Here is an 18,759-nt window from a genome sequence, read left to right on the forward strand (position 1 = left end):
TACCACCGATTGAAAACAAATGACTTATATAATGGTCTAAACATAGACGTTGAAAAGCGGTATAATAGACGTGTACATCTAGACGGATACCTTATATTGACGAATGACTGTTAAAATAATTGTAAAGCAATATTTGGAGATCATTCTGCAACGTGCAGTTATTTTTTTAATTATATATTTATTGAAATATGGATTAAGTTTAATCGTCTAAATTTTGTCTAGATATAGACGTTGATACGCGGTATTGATTTAGACGTCTAAATCACAGCTAAGTCTAAACTATACTTTAAATTGACCAGCGCATATTATTATAGTCCAATACTAGGAGATCAGTTATGCAGCTTACTGTAGTTTTTTTGATAAATAGTTATTGAATTGTGGGGAAAAAAGGCAAAGTCTAATTTCGGTCTAAATATAGACATAAACTAGACGGTTGAAATTGCGTCTAGAAAAAAACTAGACGTCTAATATCCGTCTATTGCTCAGTGGGATGTACTTTTTGTTTCAAGGCTAGAATAAAGTGGTCTCAGGCTGGATTAACCATTGGGCCGGTGGGGCCGTTGCCAGGGGTCCTTGGCTCTCACAGGCCCTTGGGGGAACTGGGCCGTGTGGTCATTGACAATTTACTATTAAATGTAGGCCTATACGTTAATAGACAAATCGCAACTCCGCCCCTCCAAACGCTGTCTCCACCTCGACCTCCGCCTAGTATCACAGCCGCCTCTAATGGGCCCATTAACTTTAATGTAATTACAGCGGATTTTTACACATTAAATGTTAATTCCGTTTTGGACCCAGAGCTTCGAAATATCTTCCAATCCGTCTGATGGAATTTAAAATCATATTCCATATGGATAAACAGTTTCCCCCAAAATGATAAAGTACTCCACACAAGAAATGATGAATGTCCACACCAGGGAATATGCGTTTTTGTGTTGAAGTTTAGTCAGAGTTCAAAGTACTGTACAAGTACAGTATAGAGCATTTTCACCCATCGTAAGCTCTCTCTCAGTACAAAGCATAATGATTCACAGATATATGGAGTTTACAGAATACATTAGTCACATTCTGATTGGACAATTAAACATAACATGGATGGGATGTTGTTGTGACTGAGTCTCGTGGACTCAGAAGCCAAGGATGTAGAATGTTTTGGCTTTTCATTATCCCGTGTCCTGGACACTTTGACATTTCGCTGGTCAATCTTTCTGTCCCTGGAGTGGGGCAGATTCTCGTCTCGTGCATTAGTTATCAGATCAAAACATCATGGCATTGACTTTTAACACTGAGAATGATATCTATACCATATTAAACATTTTAATCTTATCAATCCCCCGTGAGATAGCATTTGAAGTGTTAAAGGGTCAAAGGATAATAAAACAACAAGGGAAGAAAACATGGGTTAAACTTTTTAAAGGTATTTGAAACAGAACATAATAATTGAACAATTTAAGTCAAAACATTTCGATAGATTTAAGTTTTTTAAAGAGGAGAGTCAAAAGAACTGTATATTTCCAAAGGTATTTAAGTCTTTTAAAGGTATTTAAATCAGAATACAACCAAAGGTAAAAATATTTTGATAATGAAAGATAAAGGACTGTATAATTTGGAATCATTAGGGGGAGTGCGTCAAAGGGCAGTCTGAGATTAAACCAAGGATATTTTCTCAAATAAGGCCTGTTTAATTTGGGGCCTGTTTAATTTTAGATAACATGAGTTAGAATATTTTTATGAGAGTGAGGAGACAATCACACGTTCCTTAAAATATATTGATAGAAAAAGGAAACCTTTGATCCATCAATAACAAACATTGTCCTGTCGCACCATGACAAACTTTATCACTAAATTTAGAATCTTTCCAAAGTTTCTTCACAGCCTCACCTGGGTTGATGGTGGGGTTCACTACAGAGAGTGCATTTAATGAAAGAGAATATATATATATATATATATATATATATATATATATATATTTTTTTGTTTTTTTTTATTTATTTGGTGAAGTCATCATCTGAGATTGACGAATGTAGAATTTTGAAAATTTGATTAGTGTGGTGGAGCGTCATGGTCCATTCCCTTGCTTGACCTATGACCTTCGCGATATGTCCCAGCCAGGGTGGACCTTTTTTTACTCCACAACAGTAAGGTATAGGACCTCTGTCCTCATCATTTCAGTAAGGTTTTATACACTTAATATGACAGTATTTAACATTTCCAGGACGAGGCTATGAGATCTTATCAAAAGAAGAGAGTTGCATTTTGGGACAAGACAACTGTAAATATTAACAAAAATGATATAGGAACTCAGGTGACTTGAATCCTCGTACTCACGAAAAATGATCCTTCCTCACAGATCATGGGAAGAGATATGGACCGTCTATCAAATAGATAAGTCTGAAAAATAAAATAAACATCAGAATTACATGGAAGTTAAGACCATTGTGTGTATTTAGGTATAGACATGTTTGATTTGTTTTAGATATACATCACCAAGGGACACCATTTGTGTCAAATTGTATTAAGTTTGTTCTGTTAGGGGTAAACAGATTTAAACATGGTTAAGCAAAGTGAAATATATATATATTCTGAAATAAAATGAGATGAAAACAAAATGAAATATGTAAATATGAAATCAGAAAATGAAATATGAATTCAGAAAATAAAATATGAATTCAGAAAATGAAATTCTCCAAACACATTCCCTCCCGTTTGCCACAGCCAAAAATATTGGGTGTGAAAAAAATTGTTTTGTTTGGAGGATAATTTGTTAAAATATGGTTAAATGAGAAACAGATGGTACCGAGGTACAGTAGGGTACCGAGGTACAGTAAAGGACAATGACTCTGCTCACTGTCAGAGTTAGAGTGAGCTTCCAGGCCTGTGAGGGGGGAAGTGTACCATACAATAGTTAGCGAGGCCTGTTTAAAGCCTCTCTAACCAGAAAATGAATGAAACTTTAAAGAAATAAAAATAAGAAAAATTAAATAGAAACACATAACATAATCATAATGTCATTATTATTATTATTATTCTTTTTTTAATGTGTAATCCCGTATAAGCCCAGTAGGGTTGTAATAATTGTGGAATTTGACTGGGAAGGTTTGAATGGAGCCCAGCCATCTAAATTGTTTTTGGAACCGTCTCAGCCTGCTTTTACTCAAGTAAAGAGGATAAAGTATTACCAAAAATAAACCAACATGAGAAATTAAAGGTTGAGTAAAGCAGGGCTAGGCCTCTTCCATCCTTAACCCATACTGCAGTTTATGTGTTAAGAATGGTAAAAGTAAATGTTTTTGGTTCATGTCCATAAGATGTGGTTTAAAAGAACAGGATTACTAAATAATAAATCTCACACACACAGACCCTCTGACCTTGAAGGCCTGTCTTCTAGCAGACTATCAGTTGTTTTAGAAAGGAATGAAAGCAAGTCAGTTGTTTACACGTTCTCTGCAAGAGGAACGGTTTTCACGACAAAACAGTAGGACAGGAGAAAATGGGTTATAATAAAATAAACAGTCATGAAATTAAACTGGCTAAAATAAAATTGAAATAAAACCGTCAGTCCGTCAAGTTGAGTGTCAGTCAAGTTGGTTAGCGAGTTAGTGGAGTTCCTTCCACGATACCTGTCTATCCAGGTCGAGTCCGTCCTGTCCCCTAAAATGAAATAAATAAAGTAAAAATAATCCCTACCACATTGGTGAAAAAGAATTAATACATTAGGGAGAAAAAAAATTATTAAGACGTTAGGGGCATCATATATAAACATTCAAATAAACCCAAGCGTTGGTTGTTATCAGTACGAGTGTAGTCATACCAAGAGTGAATGAGATCCCTTTTTAGAGAGAGAGAGAGAGACAGTCATATGTGTAAATAATTCCTAGTTTTGCAAACCAGGCAAGTGAGTTAGAACACAAACAAAACAAAAGGAAGTGAGACCCCTTTTTCGAGAGAGAGCGAGGTCACACACAGAATAAAAATCACACCCGTGTGAAGTGGAGCTGTGTGTGGTGTGTGTGTGTGTGTGTGTGTGTGTGTGTGTGTGTGTGTGTGTGTGTGTGTGTGTGTGTGTGTGTGTGTGTGGATCATGTGTACCGATTTTTGTGACATTTGAAGAAAATATGTAGGAAAAGGAGCAAAAAGTGTGTTTTGGAGAAAATTCAAGATGGCGGAAAATCTATCATGGCGCAAATGGGCGTGGCCTATATGGGGAGATGCGTCATGACCCAAGGAATCCAGGGAAAAAATATTTTTAATTTTCCGACCTACGGTTCAAGAGTTACAGGCCAAAACGTAAAGTGGGGTGTTATGGCGCCACCATGCGGCCAAATGACACAATTATTTTTTATTTAATCCTTGAAATCATTATGAACCTCCTCTCCAAGTCTTGAAACTCTAGCCCCTATGGTTTGCGAGAGACAAATAATTGAATGTGAGTTTTTGCGATTCCCATTATAAGTCAATGGGGAAAATTAATTCACTAATAAATTAATATCAATTAAACTATTGAACCTTTCTCTTAGCAAGTTACTAGCCCACGATTCCCGAGTAAGCCGGTCGATTTGACATATGGCGCGAGTGTGTGGTGGCAAAACTGTGGGACTAGTAGCGTGCCGAAGTTTAGGAAGTTCAGGCTACATACAGACACACACACACACAGACAGACAGACACACAGACCCACACGGCCACGTATAGGGAGCCTGTGCTTCACACAGCTCCAAAAATGCAGAGAACCTACTTGTTGTGGCCTCTCAAAATAAAATCAGGAAAATGAGATAAAAACAGATTATCGAGCCATTCCAGCAATCCCCTCATAGTGAAAATAACCCATAGGCCGTGCCAGCCTATAAGCAGCGTAAGCAGCTCAGAGTCAAAATGCTGAGAAGCGACTTGTGGCTTCTCAAAATAAGATCCCCTCATAGTTTTTTTCAAAATAAAACAATAATAAACCATAAGCCAAAATGTAAGCATCGGGCAAGCGAGCGCGGGCAAGCGTGAGCGCGAGCGAGCCAGCAGCATAAGCGAGATAAGCACAGAACACATGAATCATGTTGCTCCGCTCACTTCACCTTGGTGAGGTTTTTTTCTTTTCCTTCTTTCATAATAGACAGGCCAAAATGTAACCACGGGAGGAAAATGGGATTAGAGAGGATTAGACAGACAATATATATCATACATTTAACACTAATAAAAGGGTTTGTCAGTCAGAACTTGATTTCTTTTATTTTTTTCTTCTCTCAGAAGTCGTACTTAGTCAAAAGTAAACAAAATATATAGTACCATTATCTCGGGCGTCCCCAGGGTCAAAAGAGTGTTTGTTCTTTTCGGGACATTGTAATCCATGAAAGTCACGCAGCAGATCTACAAGCTCACAACGCGTCCCATCGCGTTGTGAGTGCAAGGCAGTGCCAGCCAGGTTCAACTGGGGGGGGGGGGGGGCTTGCGTCCTCTGTTCCTTCCTGATGAGGTTCGAACATCCAGTGGCAAATAATGTCCGATTTCTCCACAGCTCCGCACATATGTTCCAGGAAAAGTTTTAGGTATTGCTGGTAAATGGGAGTTCCCGATGATCTTCCAGAGTGATGTGAGGTCCAAGTTCTGGGTTTAGATTGTAACATCTCATCCGTGTGTGTCCAGGATTTACACGATAAAAACACTGCTTCTCGGAGCAGGGGGCTTTTTTAGCTTGAATGGTCATGTTTCTTAAAAATGTTCTTGGGAGCGCTGAGATAAAAAGCTCCTGTATTCAACATCTCAGAGTCGCCTGAGACGGAAATAAAATAAATAAATAAAATAAGATAAGACTGAGACGAAAACGAAGACGTGTAAGCGTAAAGCATGAAGATTTCCGTCAGAACGTTCTGTTCTGGAACATAAAGGAAATCTACCAATTAAAATAACCACGCTATTTCTTATGTGATTAAGTGGCTCTAATCAGCCGTATTGGGTTATCGTACTGGCCGAAGAGACATTCCTTCAGAACAAAATATGTTCTGGCCCCAAATAAAAAGATTTCTTCTCAGAACTTCTTGAAACAGCCGTTCTAGAGCATAAAATGAAATCTATATTGAAGTCTCGTACTGATACAAACCCAACCTTAGACAAGCAATCTCCGTGGCCAAACGGCTGCTATGTCCTCAAAACATGTAACAAAAAGCGACAAAAACAATAGACTACAAAACATTAAACATTAAACAATAAAAACGCAGCTGTGTTAAGAGCTAGCTAGCCTCTTAAGACAGCAGGTATAAACGTATGACCTGGGTTCTGTTGAATTTGGACCAGGGGATGAAGCATGTTGCCCTCTCAAAATCTCTGTGCGGAGAGATGAGGCCAGAGAGAGACTGTCTGTGTCCGGCTGGGGCAGAAACTCCTGCATGGTTCCAGCAGCATGAGGAGGATGAGTTTAAAAAGAAAAACTGTCCAGCTGTCCGAGTTGAGTCCCCAATATCTCCTCTGAGCTGATCCGGCATCGAGCGTGTGGGAGAGAGTCATTTCAGTGATATTCCTCGGCTGGTTGTTAACTGGTTCTAGCAGCGGAGGAGACCCATATCTCCTCGGAGCTAATCCGGCAATCGAATGGACCATTGATGGAAATTTGGATCATATTCCATATGGATAAACAGTTTCCCCCAAAATGATAAAGTACTCCACACAAGAAATGATGAATGTCCACACCAGGGAATATGCGTTTTTGTGTTGAAGTTTAGTCAGAGTTCAAAGTACTGTACAAGTACAGTATAGAGCATTTTCACCCATCGTAAGCTCTCTCTCAGTACAAAGCATAATGATTCACAGATATATGGAGTTTACAGAATACATTAGTCACATTCTGATTGGACAATTAAACATAACATGGATGGGATGTTGTTGTGACTGAGTCTCGTGGACTCAGAAGCCAAGGATGTAGAATGTTTTGGCTTTTCATTATCCCGTGTCCTGGACACTTTGACATTTCGCTGGTCAATCTTTCTGTCCCTGGAGTGGGGCAGATTCTCGTCTCGTGCATTGACTTTTAACACTGAGAATGATATCTATACCATATTAAACATTTTAATCTTATCACCGTCAAAAAGGCCTGGATATGCATTGGAAAAATATGTAGACCTTTAAACTTTTTAAAAATACAACAGAGGAGTATATAAGGACGCAGCAGAGGAATAAGGAACTCGCCTGACAGGAAGGAGGTCTACTGTATACCCATCTCAGTCAGTAATTTACCCCTTTTAGTTTTCTCCCCCTCTTATCCAGATCCCAGAGACCATAACACCAAAGGCTGGCGGTTCAAAGTCCAGTTGGGCACAACAGTCATCCATCGAAGCAGCCTTCCGCGCAGGAGGATCCAAGTACAAATTGGATTCAAATGAACAACTTATAAAAGAAAATGCATTGGCTACTTGGATAGGACGGACCAGTCTATACCTGCCTCAACAGTTGAGGATCATATGTTGGAGACCTTTGATAAAAAGCTGACCACACCCAAAAGGACAAAAATTAACAACTTGATGGAGAAAATGTACATTGATGGAAAACAAAAAATCAAAGCCACACTCGACACGGCACAAAAAATTACAATCGGGCTTGATATTTTGGTCTAAAAAAGGACTCATGGCATCCTTTTTAGCAATTAGTGCTTGCTATTTTTGCACTCAGGAGAGGATGCACAGCACGTTTTGTTGAAACTTGAACAAATCAGCCACCCACACACTGCAGAGTGTATACAGAAGAGTGTTGACAAATGTTTAGAGGAATAGGGAATACCACAACACAAAATTCTGACAGTCATAACTGACAACAGAAGCAACATGGTTGCAGCATTCAAAGCTCTTGTGCAGGATGAGGCCAGCAGCAGCTCAGGGGACATATCCATGGAGAGTGACACCGAAGACTTTGAGGCGGCTAGAGAAGACCAGAGGTACATTATTTCACTTTAGTAGATTAGATTGTCTGTCACATTCGGCTATGATTGGCTTTCACTTATATTCACGTTGTGTGTGTGTGTGTGTGTGTGTGTGTGTGTGTGTGTGTGTGTGTGTGTGTGTGTGTGTGTGTGTGTGTGTGTGTGTGTGTGTGCGTGCGTGCGTGCGTGCGTGTGTGCGTTCATAGGCCTGTCCAGAGCCAAGGGAATGCCCAAGCACGATACACAGAATTGACTCAATTTAACACACCCGTTATTCATTTGATTAGCTGAAGCTGTGTTGCTTACATCACCATGTACTATACGTTCGGTGTGATGCAGCCTAACATGTTTTTACCAGGCTGCTGTAGTTTTTGACCTGAAGTTGAAAACACACTACAAAATCAGAGGTGTTGTGACAGTGCCCCTCTATAAATCAGGCATATAACTCGAACCCCGACCCCTAAACCTGACCTCTAAATGCTTAACACAAACTCTGCCATCAAAATACCCCTTTGTACCCCTTCTCTGCCATGCCCGTAGAGCCCGTAAATGTAATAAAAATTAATTAAAAAACATTTTTTTATCGAATCGCAACTAAAATAGGCCGGAACTAATGCTCCGTGATCGGTTTCTACACGGACACATTATTGAGCGGACCACTTTAACATTGGAGTCCCTGAACCGGAAGCGGAAGTCCGTCCTCTATTTTGGCCCAGCTTACTGTCTACACTCCGCGGCTTACAGATGGAGAACTTATTGATCAATTGAAAAAGTTTCAACGGATTTGAGAAGCTGATGGAATACGCGAACACACGAGCAGTGTCCGATGGGAACTGGACGAGCGCCCCACGTTAACAGGTAGGACTCGGAGAAGCCGGCAGTGAAAGACATAGAGAAATTAACGGGCTTTACGGCCGTAAACTACGAATGAGTAGGTGAGACACCCCAGGTGAAAACTTGAAAAAAATAATTTTTTTAAATCTTGAGATTTTGTGCTATTTTGCTTCCTAAACATGTTTTCTTTCAAGCTAATGCAAAATAAACATTCAAAATACACATAGTCTATAGATGTTCATTTCATGCGTGGAGGTCCCGAGTTAACACCATTTGTTCATGCATTTTTTATAAATAAAAGATATATATAGACAATAAAAAATAAATAAAAGATGAATCAAAGAAACATGGCCCCCTCACGTATTAGGGGGGCAGTATGAGTTACCAGAACCGAGGACAGGTGTTTTTGATGAATCTAACATGATTAAAAGGGAGTTTGAAGTTACAATTGGTTTCTATAGGATGGGGGTGCATGTGTCTGATCTTTAAAGGCTGTTTTCTCAAAATCTCCACTTCAGTTGCACCCACCTACAACAAACCATCCAGTTTCATTCGTATCTATATCCTGAAGATTTTGACAAAGGGGATTTTTGATATATCATTCATCATAGCCTGATTTACATCACATTTTAGCACAAAAAACATGGCGAAAATATTTTCTTTTTTTTATGACTGTTGACACTATTTTCTGTTTTATGGTCTAATATGTCAAGAAAATGAAACAATCGTTTTGAACCTGGCTTTATCCAATCTTCAGATTTATGTACCTGAAAAGTATGCAAATTAGGCATTATTAGCACATATGCCTAATCTAAACATATAATTTCAGAAAACTTGTAATACAAAAAGTCTTAGTCTTAATGTAATCAACTGGAGAAGTTTCATTGTGATAGCTATTAGTTATTTTTTTTACCCTATTCACCTGGGGTTAGGGTTTAACATTAACCTCAACCTGAATTTTTTCCTAATTAGTCAATTAAAATTGTCCTCGCTTGTGGGAGAATTTGGCATTACGTTGAGTATAGTAATACAAGCACAAGCATGCACGCACGCACACACACACACACACACACACACACGTGCGCGCACGCACGCATGCACACACACACGCACGCACGCGCACGCACGCACACACACACACACACACACACACACTTTTTCCTCGGGTGCGTAAGAAATGTCCTGATTTCCCTCTCCGTCATCACATACATCTTTGTGTTGTTGATCTATATTTATATCTCCTCCGATGTCTTTTTTATTACATTTTTGACCCTCTCTCTAATCTAGTCACAGCGTTTACTTCCAGGTGTGATAGTTGAGGCGAACGCGTTAAGCTGCTTTGCGGAGAACATCCTTCATCTAACAGTAGCTGGTTTGTGTCATTGATGTGTGTTTGTTTTTCACATGTGTTTTGTAGATCCATATATATATTGTAGCTGTCGGGTGGAAACCTTGTATAATCATATTGTAGGTCCAAATACTTATACAGGAAAAGACGAAAAGAACCTGTGTTGGATCCAGTAGATCCAATGTAGTTATTTAGTCACAAGCTCTTGTTAATGTGCCAGTGGTGTCAATTCAGCAAAAGCTATAGTATGGCAAAGAGTCCTCATGCGTGAAAAAAATCTTGTTTTGTTAGTTATTTTACCCGGGTTTCTATGGTTTCTTGGGCTGGATATGGCAGCCTGGAACAGTTGTTCAAGTGCAACTAAACTTGTCATTTTAGTAAACGTGACACAATTAACAATAATGCATTGCACCCGTGCAGCTGACCTGCGGAGCCTGGCTGGGAATATACAATTTTGTCAAGATGGGGAGAATACAAGTGTAAAGAATATAATTATAATACCTTGTTAAAGTGACCATGTTGTTACATTTTGCATTTGTAGTTATTTTACTGTAATTTAACAACATAATAACCAGCACAGATAGACAAAGAGACATTCATGGATTTCCCCCCCTGGACCCGTATGGCAGCTGCATACCCCTGCCATACCCAATTGACGCCCCTGTAATGTGCGTGCACGTGTGCATGTGTGTGCGTGTGTGCGTGCGGAGTGGCGGTTCAGGGACAGGACACGGTATAGAGATAGATAGGCTGTTGAGAAATGGGACATTCAGACAAGGCCATATGGGCGGGAGGTCATTCCCAAGGCTTCATTAGCCTGCAAACCATGCATCTGCTCTGGAAGTGTGAGGAGCTGGCAGGTGCAGCCATCTCTGTATCACACTTCGAAGCCAAATAAACACAATGTGCTCATACAGCTTATCCTTGCAGTTGCTGTAAGGGAAATCATGTTTCTCATGTTTCTACTACCTCCCACACTACACAGCCAAATCCTTAGTAGATCCTAAGGATCTACTTTTTCCCCCTTCTATGCTTACCTGTTTTCTATGGTGGTTACAGTGTTTTTTTTACCTGTTTTCTATGGTAAGACAATATAAAAAACAGGTAAGCACCATAGTACGCACCGTAGAAAACAGGTAAGTGCCATAGTAAGCATAGATAAAAGGTATAAGCACCATTGTAAGCAAGGCAAGACTTGGCTGACATCGGAGCCAGGGGCTGGCAGGTTAGACGCCTTGAAGCTTCTGCCTGATCCAACACCAGTGTCACGCCGACTATCAAAATGTGCAGAACAAGTTTGGGACAAACGGTCAAAGATACCCAACGTTTTTGTAGTCATCGGTCCAATGTCTACAGAAACGTTGGCTATCTTTGTGTCACTTACTGTACATTACATCAGCAGGAAGTGGGAGCTGATTGAACGACTTGCACTGTTGAATGAGTAGCTAACCTGAAACCAGCGTTCATACTAGCACTACCACACAAAACAATCTGCCACGTTCAAACATAGTGGCAGCATTGCGTGCTGTTACTAGGCTTAATTATCTTGAACCCTTGGGAAACCTGCTAAAGATGATCACTTTGATGAGGAAATTGTCTCCTCTCACAGAACCTCCAGAATAGCCTGAAGAAAACATTGAAAGCATCCATGGGCATGTGGTGGAATTCCCTCCACACAATGCTTCCATCTACAGCCAGTGTGGGGGAGCGAGGAGAAGTACGCTGCCTGACTAACCTGAGCATAGAGTATTCTTGGGTTTCAAACGTAGTCCTACTACACCAGCCATGTTGAGGACCAACACAGGTGTTTCAATTTGTCTGATTGGCCGTAGAACATTAGTTCTATGCCAATCAGACAAATTGAAGCCGTGGTCCAACATGGCTGGTGTAAGACTACATTTGAAACCCATGAATATGGAGCGTTAATATTTACATCAGTACTTTGTTTTCTTATCTTTCCCTCAATCAGTCTCATGTCCAACAATCTGCAATAATCTCTAGCTGTTTCTCTTATTTGTGTTCTTTTCCTTACACGTACAGTAGGGCATATAATTGCACTTGTGGACACATGCACACATGCACGCACGCATGCACACATGCACAGACACATGCACGCACATACGATATTGTCTGTCTTGTACGGTATCCTATATCACACTCACTTGTGCTTCCTCCTGGTCTATTTATATCTCTTGCTGTAATCCAGCGCTCATTAGTCTTAATCTCCTGCCTGCTGTGGTATCTGGGATGTAAGGACAACGTATAGCATGCACACACACACACACACACACACACACACACACACACACACACACTCCATATCGAGCAAGCACGCCAGACCTATTACTGTAACTGTTCTGGTGTGTGTGTGTGTGTGTGTGTGTGTGTGTGTGTGTGTGTGTGTGTGCGTGTGCGTGTGCGTGTGCATGTGTGCGTGTGTGTGTGTGCGTGCGTGCGTGTGCGTGTGTGCGTGTAGGGAGGAAGCTTTAGTCACATCTGTTGGTCCATGGCCACCATGGCCCTTAAGATGACCTTGACATGCATCTCTAATGACAATAGCTGTGGCGGAGCAGGATAAATACATGAGGAAATATGGGGCTTGTGCAGGATGTGGTCAATGCCGTGACCTGACATCACATCATTGCTTCTCAACGCAGGGGTCCTTGAGGGGGATCCTCAGCGAGATTATTCATAGGTAGGAACCAAATGGACCCTTACAGGACAGTAACTCTGAGAGTACACATGGAACCAAATACGGGTCCATTTTGTAGGCCTACAGATAAATTACTGTTGAAAACTGTTTGCCTGGTTAATAAACCAGACCAAACACAACAACACCCCCTGGCGGTAGTGGTGGTGTAGTATGGTTTGGCACCGATCCATTGAGATTCTATTTCCTCAACCAGCTTCAAGGGTTGGCCAATCAGGGTTGTATGCTTGGGGCACGGCAACAGTCCGCCATTCCGAAACACCGCTATTCCGAAGCAGGGTTAGGGTTAGGTTTAGGGTTAGGGTTAGGGGTAGGGTTAGGGTTAGTTAGGGTTAGGGTTAGGGTTAGGGTAAGGGTTAGGGGTAGGGGTAGGGTTAGGGTTAGAAGTCAACGTTCGGAATAGCGGTGTTTCGGAATGGCGGGGTGTAACCTTGGGGCACGTGGTTTGGGGCAAACCCCAGAAATGAAAACTCTTCCCAAAACGAAGTGTGTGATAGAGGCTGGCAACGCCAGCCAAGAAAACGGTAGATTGGGGACCTATAGGGGTCCGACTGTTAAGAATCATTGACTTACATTCTGTAACAGTGCTATGGAGGAATTTACATTGTGCATCTGCATCTGTGATTTGCATTAAAAAATGTAAAGATTAGAGTGCCTTTGGTGGGGGTAAAGTTCCTTCCCACCACCGTGGAGAATGGGTTAGATTCCTCCATGGTGGCAACTGACCCATTGGCTGGGGCCTCCGACAATCACTATCATCTCTGTTTGTGGGTAGAAAGCCGGCAGGGGAGGGTGGTCTCCGTCACTGCACTTCTGTTTCTCCACATGCATTACAGTACAGTACACCCTCCCTGTGTAACTCCTCACTGTCAGGTGGAAAGAAAAGGATGGCGACTTCATGTACATCAGAGGAGACACGTGGTTGTCTGACTCTGTACTCTCCCATGCAACTGGCAACTGACATTACGACTAAATTGGGAGAAAAATAGAAAAATTAAAACAATATTTCAATAAATAAATAACTGGCATTGCATCTGAAAAGAGAAATAAATACATGGTGATGTGGGAGTAGTGTGGGTCATGTTGCCAGACGGAGACAATGGAGATATTAGGAGCTCTGCTGTCCAACCAAGCTTGTATTTCCTTGGCTTGCCTCTTTTCAACATTGGATCATACCTGGTTGGTTCCGTTTGCCCGTGCAATACTATGACAGGCTCGTAAAACGACAGGGTTTTTCTTTAATCCTGCCATTATGCACACACAGACAGGAGTTTAATTGCAGTTCTGGAATAATTTCTGTATCTTGAGCTTGAGTATTGGCTTCACCTCAATGTATGTGCTGAATTTTCAACAGCGCTTAATCAAATTGAATCAAACCTTGGCAAGTACTGGGGACCAGAGAAAGAGGCATGTCCTTTTGGAAAATAAATACAATCTATCAAGGTGCCTTTGATATGTGGTGCAAAGAAGATAGAGATCTTGTGGAAAAGGCCTTGTTTGACAATTCCCTACACCCTTAAACAACTACTCACCCCACAAAACAATAACCCGAGCAGGGCCTGTAAAGAGGACTTTAAACACATGATCTGGTTCTCAAAGTGTCCCCCAGTGGTCCTTGAGGGGGTTCCAGGGGGTCCCTGGAAAAAATGTGTCACAGTTTAAAACTTAAACTCCTTTTTTTCAACTATTCAAAAATAGCCAAGCTTGTACAGTAGGTCTGCCATTCATCAGAAAGTACATTTAGTTGTTATGCCAATTAATTCCTCCCCACACACGTTTATTCTGTGTTTTACCCCGCTTCCGCTCCCCTGCCCTCGCGCTCCTTGTGGGCAGCACTGGGTTCAGCTGGAAACTGAATTTCTCTCATGGGATGATGTAGGTAAATTATTCTTCTTCTTAAAGGACCAGGTCACCTCTGGGACAACCAGATCTTATTTTATTGTTGTGTGGGACACGATCAACACAATCCTGAGTTATTTTTTGTGTTCAATCTGTGTTTTTAGATATTTTAGTATTTCAGCCGATTTCAGCATGCATATTTCAGCCGATTTTCAGCATGCAACTGGTCATATGATGCAAAATGCATCATATGACCAGTTGTAGCATGCTGAAATACTAACATATCTAAAAACACAGATTGAACACAAAAAATAACTCAGGATTGTGTTGATCGTGTCCCACACAACAATAAAATAAGATCTGGTTGTCCCAGAGGTGACCTGGTCCTTTAAGAAGAAGAATAATTTACCTACATCATCCCATGAGAGAAATTCAGTTTCCAGCTGAACCCAGTGCTGCCCACAAGGAGCGCGAGGGCAGGGGAGCGGAAGTGGGGAATCGTACCTGCAACCTCTGGGACCTCTGGAGTCCTAGGTGTGGACACTAACCACTCAGCTATCACTGCTTAGAGCCTTTGCCCTATTCCTCCCACCCAACACTCCCTGCTGACAGGTGACGCACCTGCCCATATAGGATTACGTGCAGTGGCAAAAGCCAAATGCACCACGGTGGATTTGAACCCACAACCTCCATGGTGGTGGCCAGCTATTTCCCCACTGTGCCACCCGAGCTAATTTGGGGGCGCTTGACATGAAAAGGTTTGAAAACCACTGATCTAAATCACATGGCATCTGTGAACATGCAAACAGCATACAGTGCTATCTAAATAATTTACATGGCATCTGTCATCAAAGTAAGCCACATGCAGCTGAAAAAACAACTAGCATCTACTAACCACTTAAACCCTGTAGTCTAGACATAAAAATAGCTGATCTACAAGCTCACAACGCCTTGTTGTGAGCGAGTAGATCGGCTATTTTTGGCTACTGTTCCCCCTAGAATATGAATGCTTCATGGGGTTCAAGTGGTCTGCTAATTTAGATATTTCCATCAAAGGCCCTTTTAGAAATGTCAGCCCCTGCCTCTCTAACATTCTCTGCACGTCCCTGTACTTTGGTATATAATTTATACGCAAAGACACAACGAGTGCTAGCTGGGGCGAGGTCGAGTCTGAACTTCTCTGAAGAGGTGAGTTTTCAGACTGTGGCGGAAAAAAAGGGTGAGTCTGCAGTCCTGACTGACGGAGGGAGGTCATTCCACAGCTTGGGAGCCAGGAGGGAGAAGACATGAGGTTGCTCGGAGCATTGGCCAGGTTGTCATGGAGATGGGAGGGACAGACGTCCTGAGTTTGCTGATTTAAAGTGTGCGGGGTGTACTAGGAGTGTAGGGGTGGATCATGTCCTCCAGCCAGAGGGGGTGCCATGCCCTTGGTCACCTTGTAGGGCCAGTGGCTGGACAGTAACGCAGTAGCTTTACTTGAGTAACTGTACCTATGTAAATACATTTTTTGAGTTACTGTTGAGTATTTGTCTTTTTGAAAGCTCATGACATTCACAAGACAAAATATTGTACTTATGACTTGGAAGGGGCCCCGGGGATCCACACTTTAAATAAATACTTCATGAATTAACCTCTTACTGTATGTTACATTTTCAAAATGTGAAAATAGCAGATCAAACATTTTGAAAATAGCAGATCATCATCAGTGTTTTCAATTAGATGTGATCAGCAACCGGAAGCTATAGTGAAGGGAATCCAGAAGTGGGAAGACTGGGTTGCATTTAGGGAGTGCGCCAGGCATTCTGGATAAGTTGTATCAGAGGTTCGATTGAGGGAGGGACTAATGCCAACTTCCAGGCCAGGAGGCAGTCGGCAGTAGCCAATCCTGAGGAGTGAGGCGCTGAATAGACTCCTTGGTGAGGAAGAGTCTGATCCTCTGGATGTTGCAAAATGATAGTTATCACTCCCAATGGAAGAGTTGGGTGTTAGATAGATGATCTACGAGGACACAACGCCTCGCACCCCGAGGCGTTGTGTGCTTGTAGATCTGCTATTTCAATAGTTTCTGCAACAGTCTTGTATGATGAAGCAGGGCTTTACTTTACATAAAAACAGGGAAGGCTCCTTTAAATACAGTTTGCTTTCTCTACCTATGCTTGGTTCTGAAGCTTTGGAATCATTCGCTGCTAGCTGCCTCCTCCTCCACCCGAGCCTCCACTTTCAAGATCAGTCTGGCTAAGCTTAAATACTTGTGATTGTCTGACTAAGTTACATGTCAATGTATTAAGCTCAAATACTGTGATTTTTACTGACAAAGTTACATGTCAATGTATTGCTATTGTTCTGGTATTGCATCCCTATGGGGGGTATTGCTTAGCGTTCCCTGGTTTTGCTTTGCATGCTCAAAAAGCATGCACAAAATTCAGGGAACATCTCCGAACGCGGAGCCCTTTAACGCCAAGATTAACTGTATTCCATTCATGCAATAAATGGTTAAATCTACTTTCCAGACTAAACAAGTGTGTTTGTTTGTTTGTTACATACTGGGTCATCAAGAGACTTTAGAGTTTAAACCAGTTTGCTTCTGTCTTGAAGTTTAAACTAATGTTTGATCCTAGGTCCTCCAGACCAGCTGGCAAGATCTGGCCAACCAAAAGGTGAATGAGCGCACATACTGTATGGATGGACCTCTGCCCTGATTCGGATGAAGAATCACACCAGTGTTCTTCGGCAATTTGGCCAAGCTGCAGCAGCTCCCCTAAATAGCTCGGCCTCATGCAGTGAAGCAGACCACACATAAGCGCACGGGCGCGCACACACACACACACACACACACACACACACACACGCACACGCACACGCACACGCACACACGGTATACACAGAAATGTGGCCTTTCCCAAAACGGTATAGGGGCAGCGGGGGGCACTGCTGAGCTGTGTGATTCGGGGCCACATCAGTAAATATGTCCATCTATCGGCCAAGACCCCAGCAGGGGCTGAAGACAGAGCTACTGTACGTGCTGGAGCCAGACTGACCCCTATCATCTCTAATGTCTACGGCCAGAACATGATGAGACAGGGTGACACGCTATAATCAAAACTCACCCACCACTGGCGGGGGGGACGTAGCGATAGATGGAGAGAGAGTGGGAGGACAGACAGACAGACAGACAGACAGACAGACAGACAGACAGACAGACAGACAGACAGACAGACAGACAGACAGACAGACAGACTTACAGATAGACAGGGGGAGGAGGGGAGGAGGATGAAAGCAGGGGAGAGAGGGGAACAATGAGACAATTGCAGAGAGCTGGGTATGTGAGGACCCATGAGCACTCTATTGTCTCACTAACAGCAACACCACTGAGGAGGCTGTCTGTATATATATGTGTGTGTGTGTGTGTGTGTGTGTGTGTGTGTGCGCGCGTGCGTGCGTGCGTGCGTGCGTGCGTGCGTGCGTTTGTGTGTGTGAGAGAGAGAGAGAGACACACACACACACACACACACACACACACACACACACACACACACACACACACACACACACACACACACACACACACACACACACACACACACACACACACACACACACACACACACACACACACACACACACACACACACACACACACACACAGGGATGGGAGCATCTAATTGGTGTAGATGGCATGGAAGCTTGCTGCTGTTGTTGTTCTGCTCCCATCCTCCAAGAGAGTCAGAATGTCCCTGAGGTCCCTACCCTGGGTTCACCTTGGGCTCTGACAACCATGTGGCCAGGCAGTCAAGCAGACTGACAGACAGACAGACAGACCAATTTATACTTTGTCGCATTATAAAATGTCACAATGCCGCGGAGAGTGAGCTTATAGAGCTTATAGATAGTATGATGGAGCATACATTAGGTGACAGACAGACAGACAGACAGACAGGCAGGCAGGGAGGCAGGCAGATCAGTTAGTCAAACCAACAAGAGAATAACACAGCCAGACAGGAAAGGCAACCAGTCAGTCAGCCAGCCAATCGCCCTGTCAGCAAGGCAAGCAGTGGGCCAATCAGCGTGTCATCCAGTCAGCTAGTAAGCTCAGCTTTGGTCACGGTGTCCCAAACCACTGGCCTACTTCACCT

Source organism: Nannobrachium achirus, assembly GCF_963921795.1.
Source record: "Nannobrachium achirus genome assembly, chromosome: 16".
In the NCBI taxonomy this organism is placed as follows: Eukaryota; Metazoa; Chordata; class Actinopteri; order Myctophiformes; family Myctophidae; genus Nannobrachium; species Nannobrachium achirus.